Source organism: Schistocerca serialis, chromosome 7 (genome assembly GCF_023864345.2).
Source record: "Schistocerca serialis cubense isolate TAMUIC-IGC-003099 chromosome 7, iqSchSeri2.2, whole genome shotgun sequence".
Lineage (NCBI taxonomy): Eukaryota > Metazoa > Arthropoda > Insecta > Orthoptera > Acrididae > Schistocerca > Schistocerca serialis.
This window is the reverse complement of record NC_064644.1, coordinates 565,747,252-565,757,878: the sequence shown is the minus strand read 5'-3', so window position 1 is coordinate 565,757,878 and position 10,627 is coordinate 565,747,252. Positions and strand designations below refer to the sequence as shown.

The 10,627-nt window shown below is 43.2% G+C and overlaps 1 pseudogene; it reads right to left on the bottom strand.

Moving 5' to 3' along the window:
• Positions 1–1,151: 1,151 nt before the first annotated feature.
• LOC126413492 (5S ribosomal RNA) lies at positions 1,152–1,269 on the bottom strand (annotated as a pseudogene).
• Positions 1,270–10,627: the final 9,358 nt, after the last annotated feature.

Here is a 10,627-nt window from a genome sequence, read left to right as displayed (position 1 = left end):
TTTCAGGTGTGCCGCAGGGGAGTGTCGTAGGACCGTTGCTGTTCACAATATACATAAATGACCTTGTGGATAACATCGGGAATTCACTGCGGCTTTTTGCAGATGATGCTGTGGTGTATCGAGAGGTTGTAACAATGGAAAATTGTACTGAAATGCAGGAGGATCTGCAGCGAATTCACGCATGGTGCAGAAATGGCAATTGAATCTCAATGTAGACAAGTGTAATGTGCTGCGAATACATAGAAAGATAGATCCCTTATTATTTACCTACAAAATAGCGGGTCAGCAACTGGAAGCAGTTAATTCCATAAATTATTTGGGAGTACGCATTAGGAGTGATTTAAAATGGAATGATCATATAATGTTAATCGTCGGTAAAGCAGATTCATTGGAAGAATCCTAAGGAAATGCAATCCGAAAACAAAGGAAGTAGTTTACAGTACACTTGTTCGCCCACTGCTTGAATATTGTTCACCAGTGTGGGATCCGTACCAGATAGGGTTGATAGAAGAGATAGAGAAGATCCAACGGAGAGCAGCGCGCTTCGTTACAGGATCATTTAGAAATCGCGAAAGCGTTATGGAGATAATAGATAAACTCCAGTGGAAGACTCTGCAGGAGAGACGCTCAGTAGCTCGGTACGGGCTTTTGTTGAAGTTTCGGGAACATACCTTCACCGAAGAGTCAAGCAGTATATTGTTCCCTTCTACGTATATCTAGCGAAGAGACCATGAGGATAAAATCAGAGAGATTAGAGCCCACACAGAAGCATACCGACAATCTTTCTTTCCACGAACAATACGAGACTGGAATAGAAGGGAGAACCGATAGAGGTACTCAAGGTACCCTCTGCCACACACCGTCAGGTGGCTTTCGGAGTATGGATGTAGATGTAGATGTAGACGTAATGAGGTGAGAAAGTAAAAAAAAAAAAAAAAAAAAAAAAAAGCACTCCGTCTTCAGGCCACAAGTGGCCCATCGGGACCATCCGACCGCCGTGTCATCCTTAAGGTGAGGATGCGGATAGGAGGGGCGTGTGGTCAGCACACCGCTCTCCCGGTCGTTGTGATGGTTTTCTTTGACCGGAGCCGCCTCTATTCGGTCGAGTAGCTCCTCAGTTGGCATCACGAGGCTGAGTGCACCCCGAAAAATAGCAACAGCACATGGCGACCCGGATGGTCACCCATCCAAGTGCCAACCACGTCCGACAGCGCTTAACTTCGGTGATCTGACGGGAACCGGTGTATCCACTGCGGCACGGCCGTTGCGTGAGAAAGTAAAGATATTACATTAAATACCCGACATCATTGATACAAATAATTGTGCACAACGATACTGTAATACGTGCAACAATATTTTACGTATATTCACTATGCAGTATCTGTAGCCGGCAGAACCGATGTCACCAAAATCGTTGCTAGTGCGTTGACGCACTTAGGTCCTTGCAAAGTAACGGCTGATTTAAAAATGAGGGAACAAATTTATTCTGCTTATTTCCGATCACTACTGACTTGGAGTAGAAATATTCTGAAAATTCGACCAGTACTGTTTTTTAAGAAAACGTCTCTTAAGTTCGCTGAACTTTGATATTTTTCCACAGCATTTATACCTCACATACTATCTTCTATCTTTTTCCTCATAATATATTTATAAAGCGGTTGCAGCACAAAGAATTTAAACAGTATATTGATAATTTTTACTTATGGACCGTCTGACAGTTGCTGTTAACTCTCAGTACAATTTACTCGCGAATGCATGCCAGTCTAACACTCAAAAGCTGTCGCATGTTGTATTTGCTACAAACTGCATTAATAATTAACTTTTAGTAAAAGCAATAAACGTTTGGGCTTACTTACACTAAAACAAACATAGAAAAGTTAGCAAGAAACATGTTACTTTGAAGAATCTGCTACTATAGAAAAGCCTGATATTTATGTCGATATGAAGGCTTTAACATTTATCATAGCAGAATAATTTCCTACATGCTCATGAGAATTTAGGTATCCACACAACATACTTTGTAATGTCTCATGCGGGTAACAGAAGTCCTCTACCCTTGAATGTCAATAATAAAATAATTCAAGAAACAGTGCGCTATGGAATAGATTTTTATTTTTATAGAAACAAAGAACATACGGAAATTACATGGTGAGGTTAAGTGGCAATTCACGTCTAACAGATTCTTAGTGATAACGAAAAATATCATTAAGCAATAAATGTGTGGGGAGGATACCATGAATTCAATCTTACCTTGTTTGTGTAGTATTTTTGCTGCTTACTTTTGCTGAATTAATGAGTGAGTTCGTTATTTACTGTATCTGCATTGTCTCTGGAGTTAATTTTACAAGAAGGCAAAGACAAAACCATTCAAAACAGACTAACATTCCGATACTCAGCCCAGGACAGTACGAAAGACTTTTGTGTTCTACGCATCCCGAAGTGAGCTTCCTCTTCCTTTTGTAAATTTATTCACCGTTTAACACTGTCGTCCATTTAGAGTCGATAGGATTTCACACGTAGTCATGATACCTGAGAAGTTAAGTTGAGAACCTATATTACAGGGATGCATATACCAAGGGAGGTAACTTAGCTTATAGTGGAAAGAAACTCCGAGTTGCCACATACTGATATGTACAACCACCAAATTGATGCAAGAAGTCAGACTCGAAAACTACAGACGATCTTCGCTATCTTAATGAAATTGTTTTCTTCCCCAGATCGGACATTAAACTAAATCAGTCCAGTAAGTACGAAACTAAAGAAGTTACCTCTCCTCTCTACTTGTGTATTGAAATCAACAGAAATTTGATTTGAAAATCTAAAGAGTTACCAAATATTAAATTAATTTATGTACCAAGAGGTGCTATTTTGTGCAGTAATGACATTCCTGAAAAATGCGATTTTTTACAATATTCAAGTTGTCTGTAAAACTGAATACACCTGGCAGCATGTAGTAATGCATTATAGAGGGTGAATCACGAGGTTTTCCCCCTGTTGCTGGAGGTTGTGCTTAGGTTATTTGGAACAAAAAATGTAAATACAGTACTGTGATCAGATCCATAATTAAGGAGCTACAACACAGTTCCGAAACTTGCCAAGGTGTATGGATCGCTACGCTTGTGTTCGCAGGACACACGATCAGTCAGGTAGACAAGTGCAGCGACTGGTACGTTTCCATAACAACCACGTTGTTGATACTGCAGTCATTGTATACTGTTATTGTCTCCTGTGTACAGTAAACTTTGCGATCCCGTTCAAGTTTTCATCACAGGAGTATGGAGAGATTGCGTATATTTTGGGCTTCTGTGATGGTAATGCGAAAGCTGCTGTAGCCGAATATCGCCATCGGTATACTGCGTATAATCGTAGGATTCCGAGTACCAAAACATTTAGTGGAACATATCGAACATTGCCAGAAGTTGGTACTCTTCCCAGTATTCGTATTCAGTCTGAAAGGCATCGTGACGTTCAAGAAGAGGAAAACATTCTTAATTCGGTAGAGCGTAGTCCTCGTTCAAGTACAAGACGCCTAGCTACGCGACTGAACGTTTCACAATCTGAGCTATGTAGGATTCTTCATGAGAATTGACTGTATCCTTTTCATGTGCAGAAAGTTCACCATTTAGAGCCACATGATTGTACCAAACGTTTGCACTTTCGTAACTGGTTAAATGGAAATCGGCAGGTCTGTCGCTTCCTAATGTTCAGTGATGAAGCAACATTTACAAGAGATGGCATCGACAACATGCATAACATGCATGTGTGGGCAGACGAAAATCCCCCTGCCTCGGTAGTATCTCAGTTTCAACGCAGATACAGTGTCAGTGTCCTATGCGGTGTTGTTTGTGACCAGTTACTGGGACCGTTTATTCCCCCGGCAATTGTAAAAGGTCAGATGCACGGTAACTTTTTACAAGAACACTTATCGCAACTTCTTGAAGATGTTCTTCTGGAAACAAGATGCGACATGTACGTGCAACATGACGGGACACTTGCACACTTCCACCATGTAGTAACAGCCTATCTTAATCGGCAATTCCCACACCGATGGATAGGTCGCTGAGGCCCTGTCAACTGGCCTGCCAGATCCCCAGATCTGGGGGTGGATGGCAGACCTCGTCTACGAAGTGAAGGTGGAAACACGAGAAGAACTGATATAACCCATTTTCGATGCCGCAGCGTCAATAAGGAACGATCATGTGAAATTAAGAAATGCTGCTCGCGCGGCTCACTCCCGTGCGAGTCTTTCCTTCATATCCAGGGAGAAAATTTTGAACATTTGCTTTTAATCCACTCTGAATGCAAGAGACTGCTACAAATTGTTTAAATTAATTATTATGTGCATTTTTATAGTGAAATCCTACAATAAAAGCTTCTTCTGTCATTTTCCTGAGTTTTTCGGTTACTGCAGCTCCTTAATTACGGATCTGATCCCATTACTTGATTTACATTTTTTGTTCCAAATAACCTAAGGAATACCCTCCAGAAACCTGGGGAAAACCTCGTGACTCACCCTGTATACTATATCGGTGAAATATACACCTGAAGCCCACTATCAGTCACAGATGACGTAAAGTAAGATTTCTTGTGCCACTTCTGATGTTTTCTCGGTAAATCTTGCCACCCAGAAACTAGCTGCTACTCGTATACACCTCATGCAAGACGTGTAGATGATGGTTCAGAACCAATGATTTTGGGACTGTTGTACGTTCGCAATCACGAGCAGTGAAGGAAGTTTTACCATTTTGTGAATCACTTACATTATTCAACATCTAATGAAAGAAATGAACACATTATATACATGCACATATCTGTCAGTTTGCGTGTATGTGTGTATGTTCGTGTGTGAATGGGAAAACCGAATGTAATGTCGTTTCCTTACATTCAATTCAAACAAATAATTAGTGATTCAAATAATTAATTAGTGATGCAAACACGTTCATTACCATAACTCTTTTGCATCTAATGTGCAAAGTTTAATGCCAGATCGAAAAAAATCAGTTGGTTTTTGAGCAAAGTACCTGGAGGTGGCATTTTGGACATCATACACATTTTCACATTATTTTGCCTCTCAGCAAATGTTGCAGCGATCGGGATAAATGGAAACCCGATAGCGCAATATCGGGCTAGTATGGTGGGTGAAGTAATAGCTACCAGGTAATTATCTCGTGGGCTCGTCTTGCGCAGTGAGGTCTTGCATTACGGTGTTGCAGATTAACGTCTTCTTTTTTTTTATAGCCACGTCAGTTCAGAGTAGAAACTCAAGTTTTCGAAGATTATCTCCATCGCCTTCGTCAGGAGCAACTGACTGTCAAAATGCTGCTGTGGTGTCCTTACGTAGCCCATAGACAGCTTCTGATTGGTCGGTAATTACGTAATACTATCGCACGTGGTGTGAATGTCTGCGCTGGTGGCGTCACAGCCCCAGTAGTATCGTAAACATTGCGAAGAATATCTCTGCCTCCTCTTTGCATCGCGAGCTCGCTTCCATGCACCACTCAGATTGCATCCGCTGTCACGGTTGAAGTTCTTTTCGCACATTGTCATTCCTGCCACCTTTATAATTACGGAATCCCTGTATGTAGGAGCCTGGGACAAAGCTTTTGTTTCGTCGAACCGTGTCTTCTGTTTGTTTGTGAGGCTGTGCTCGGAAACTGCAGATTTATTCACCTCTCGAGTTTTAATACGCCGTCGATGTTCTGCACAGCGACCGGAAACGGTGCGGGTGGATTGACCGACGTAAGTGGTTCTGCATTCAACAGGGATGTTATAAACCCCAAGGATCCTGCATCAGCGCAGGCTCTGGAACAAAGAGTCCATTGTTCTAGGATGCCAAGCTCACTGATAACTTGAGATCCCCCTCCCACTAACCTATGGCGAGGCCAGCGAACCACTGGGCCGGTTCTGGAACATGTAACGAGGTCACACCTCCTCTGGGCCGACAGGGAACAGGCTGCCCCTGTCCTCCAACGGTTTGTTTATTATTGGCGGTAATTTGCCTCAAACGCCCCCCTCGTCCTATTATAACTAGAGCCTCGTCATTTTGTTCCATTCTCCGTTGTAAGAGGAAGCAGAGCTATGCAACATACTAAGTAGTTGTAAATACTACCATAATTACTGATGTAAAATAGTTTGGGATTAACATGTGTGATTGAGAAACCATAAAAAAATGACACCACGACATTTACTGTAAGCATCTTAACCTCCCGTTGCTATTTTCTATAATTTTAACCAATTTTCTCTGAACTCCCACACCTCCGTTCTAAGACTGAAAGCGTTATTTTAATCTTTTAATCATTATTTCTGAGGATCTTTTTTATTTCAAAATATACTGATAAAAGCACAGTATGATATTTTAAGAAATACGCCCGTATCCCAACTAAAAAAATCCCGCGAAGCAACAGAGTAATTGTGATGGCACTATTATAAACCTGTGCTTCAATACAACTTCCTCTCCCACAACCATTGGAGAGGAATGCACTTTCGTTTAAAAACGCAATCCAGGAACTGCTGCCTGACTGTATAGGACTCGGTGCCCAACATTCTGCCGTCCAGCCGCCCCTGCTTCCCTTGTGACCTGTCTCAAAGCGGTTTCGGGCGCCGCTTCGCACCGTAGCCTTCGTGCTGCTGGTAATCAGCCCAGCTTCTAGTGGTACAATCAGATGGTGATTGTAAATAGTCTTCACGGGTGTGCCGCAGGATGACGTTGTGCAAATCCCACAATATTTCCTCGGAGCAACTGTCCGACATCATCAGGTGGTTGAACGTCGCTGGTGGCTAGGTACGACTGACAAGATCCGCATGTCGACGCCGCTGTCTATAGAGCACGCGCGCGAAGATTGCGCAGGCGCGGGAACCACGCATGCGCAAACATTTGCAGATAGAAGGCGCCAGACTCAAACGCCCTCTGCCGGGAAACGCAGAGCGGCCGTTCTGCGCGTGCGCCGACGCTGTGTTTACTAACATGCTGCCAAAGTTATGACGGGTCTATTATCGAAAGCTCTTTGCTTTCTCGTCGTGATTTAACAGCAGCCAATGCAGGGTTCCAGGCTGTACTCAACTGAAATCCCGCATCCCTGTTGATAAGGTTATCAGCTGTACGGATATGTATTGCTTCCTTAATGACACAATCCCAGAAAGAGGATGCTGGGTATAACACTTCCGTCTTTTCATAAATCATGTGATGTCCTGTGTTCAGACAGTTTTCTGCAATTGCCGACTTCTCCGTTTCGCGTAGGCGGGTATGACGCTGATGTTCACCGCAGCGTTCTTGTACTGTGCGACATGTCTGACCTATATATGCCGCCCCACACTGACAAGTAATCTTGTACACACCACGTTTCCTAAGACCGAGATCATCCTTAACCGAACCTAACAGGTTCCTCAATTTTGCAGATGGTCGGAAAACACACTTGATGTCATATCTTTGTAGGACTCTTCCGATTCTTGACGACATGGCACCAAAGTTCGGCAAGAAGGCCAAGGTGGTGGGTTTCTTCGTATCTTCATTCTGCTCCATAGATTGAACTCGCTTGGGCCTGAATGCATTACGTATCTGTTTCTCAGAATAACCGTTTTGACGGAAGACTGTCTTCAAATGTTGCATCTCACTCGGCAGGCTTTCAGAGTCAGATACCACACGCGCTCTATGATCTAGCGTACGTAATGCACTACCACATTGTGCTCGATGATGGCAGCTTGTAGCCTGCAAATATAGATCTGTATGCGTTGGCTTGCGGTATACGCTGTGTCCCAAGGTTCCATCTGCTTTCCTTCGTACCAAAACATAAAGAAAAGGTAAAGTGCCATCTTTTACCACTTCCGTAGTGAAGTTAATATTCGGATGGAGCGAATTGAAATGTTGAAGAAGCGTAGGTAGAGCATCCAGTACGTGTGGTCACACCACAAACGCATCGTCAAAATATCGCAGAAAACAAGAGGGTTTGAGAGTGGCTGACTGTACTGCTTTATCTTCCAAGTCCTCCATAAAATAATTGGCCACCACAGGAGAAAATGGGCTCCCCATGGCGACACCGTCCACTTGTTCAAAATATTGGTCTTGAAATAAGAAGTATGTTGAAGTAAGCACATGGAGAGGATCAGATTTCCTGTAAAACATGTCTGAGTGGCGTTTTTCGTCAGACCAACCGTATGCCTGTAACTTAGGGTGCTGCGGTTGGCGTAATTTCGGGATCAACGCCAAAAACCCAACATCATCATATGCTATGACTTTCGTTCGAGCTACAAAATGAAAGCTTTCATCACATCCACAATTAAAATGCTTTCAAACGACGTGTGTAAATGACACAATAGTTATGATTTCTTATTTGGTAATAATAATAATTATTGTAATATTACAGGTACGTTATTAATGTAATAATTTTATAGCCATTCCAAAGAGCGATTCGCGCTCCTTTAACCTCGTGTTCACTTGAATCGTCTGTAGAATGAGGATATATAGGGGTATGTTACAGCTGACAGTAAGTAAGATAATACTAGTTTCTGTTCATACCAGATAGTAGGTAAATAAGAAGAGTTGAAACCAATGTACAGTGTTTCTTACAGTAATGAGGTAATGAGATGACAACAGGCTCAAATGGCTCTGAGCACTATGGGACTTAACATCTCTGGTCATCAGTCCCCTAGAACTTAGAACTACTTAAACCTAACTAACCTCAGGACATCACACACATCCATGCCCGAGGCAGGATTCGGACCTGCGACCGTAGCAGTCGCTCGGTTCCGGACTGAGCGCCTGAACCGCTAGACCACCGCGGCCGGCTGACAACAGGAAACTGTAATAACAACAATGTGGAATATAGCTTATCTTTATCTGTAGCAGTCCTTGTTTTGCTGTCTTGCTATTAGATGTGGCCGACATTCTCGCAAACTGTATCGCAGTTGCAGCAGAGCTTCGAGCAGTGCAGGTCTATTTTTCAGTAGTTTCAGGAGTAGGCAAGACACCCACTTATATATTTTCATGCGATATAGGTCAGAGTAACATTGGGTGCTGGTGACTGAAGCATAGTGGTTCCAACCAGCCGCCAGGCGTTCCTTTAACATCGTCAAAACCCAGTACTCGGGATTCTCATTTCTGCCCAGCCAGTGCTGTATCTTGTGGTATACTCGGAGAATATGCTGACAAGCAGTATCCTCAGTTTCTTGCAGAGAAGCGATGTTGGTAGTTGTTCTGTTGCCAGTCTGATGCAGCTTCTGTATCTGAGGTGGTTCAGAGCCTTTCTCGGTTACATGACCATGCAACTTGATGAGGAATCCTTCAGCACTCTCTACTATGGTCTGCCTTTCCACATTAGAATCCTTAAATGTTTGCATGTCACCGCCTCTGACTGCATGCGAGAATAGGGTATTCTCGCGAACACGGTGACGAGTTCCCTGAGGAGAGTGAACCTGATGTGGGATTTTCCTTCTCCTTGGCTTCACCAATACTACAAGACTTTCTTGATTGAAGCCTGTTAGAATGATGAGAAGGTCCTCGTTTCCCCCCAAAACTATGACGATTGAATGTAGTGGAGGAGTGTGGGGGTGAGCGAGGGGGGGGGGGGGGGAGCGGCTGAATATATGGCGGTGTTGATAACCAAGGTAGGCTGTTGGCAGCTTCCGCTGCTTGCTTGGAAGCTATGCCTGATTTGGCCAATTTGTACATTAACACGTGTTCTTCGAATCAGAGAGGAATTTTTCCAGAGTGACACTGGGTACCATCGTTTCGTTAAAGATTATTTCTATATAGCCTCGTCCGGAGGATCTTCTCGCTCACTCGTTCTCCTTGGTGCTGGTGCTCAAGACAACTAACAAACACTACAACAGATCTTGAACTGTATGTTGACTGAATGAAAGGGATGTAGCTGTCTCAGATATCTGAAAATGACTGCTCACTGTATTAAACAGTTCGACGAGATAGGCATCCTCCATCGGGAGTGGGAGATCAATGCCATCTCACAAACATCTCACTACTCCACCACCGCAGGCATCAACTACCAACCATTCCAATAACATCGTGACAGTACTGGAGGATGAAATTCGGCAACGGAAGCGCTACAAAACGCTGCGACGAACGGCCTGAGTTGACCTGCTTCCTCAGCTTTGAAATCGCTCGAAGTTCAACACGCACCATCCGTCGTACAGTTGGTATGACGAAATACGTCTCGCAGACCTTTTTTGTATGAAATTTAACGCTCCTTATTTTCATAAATAGTCAGCTTTGCCAAAAATTGCGGCGTTTTCTAGTTATAAGCGAAAAGTCCATTTCTGGGCCGAACTTTAGTGGGACTTTCAAAATTCAAATTCATCATCTACGAAAACATATAGAAAGCTTGTCAAAAAAACCTCTACAAAACTTGCCGCTATTTCACCTTTCTGGGCAACATTTGTCTGGACTATAGTGCATAGGATAGGAAGTAGTAGAAAAACGCACTTTATTTAAAAACATACTAAAAACTAAGCTCGAACGAGTCCACACGGCTCTCACTCGACCGTCTGGCTGGCGGTGTGTTGGTCTCCGTGTTCTGGGCGTTCACGCAGCGATCACTTTCTTAAACAAAAGTGTTTCCTCTGGAAAGATCGGAGGGGAGAAATTGCTTTAAAGCGTAGTTTTTTCTTTGTGTTATGA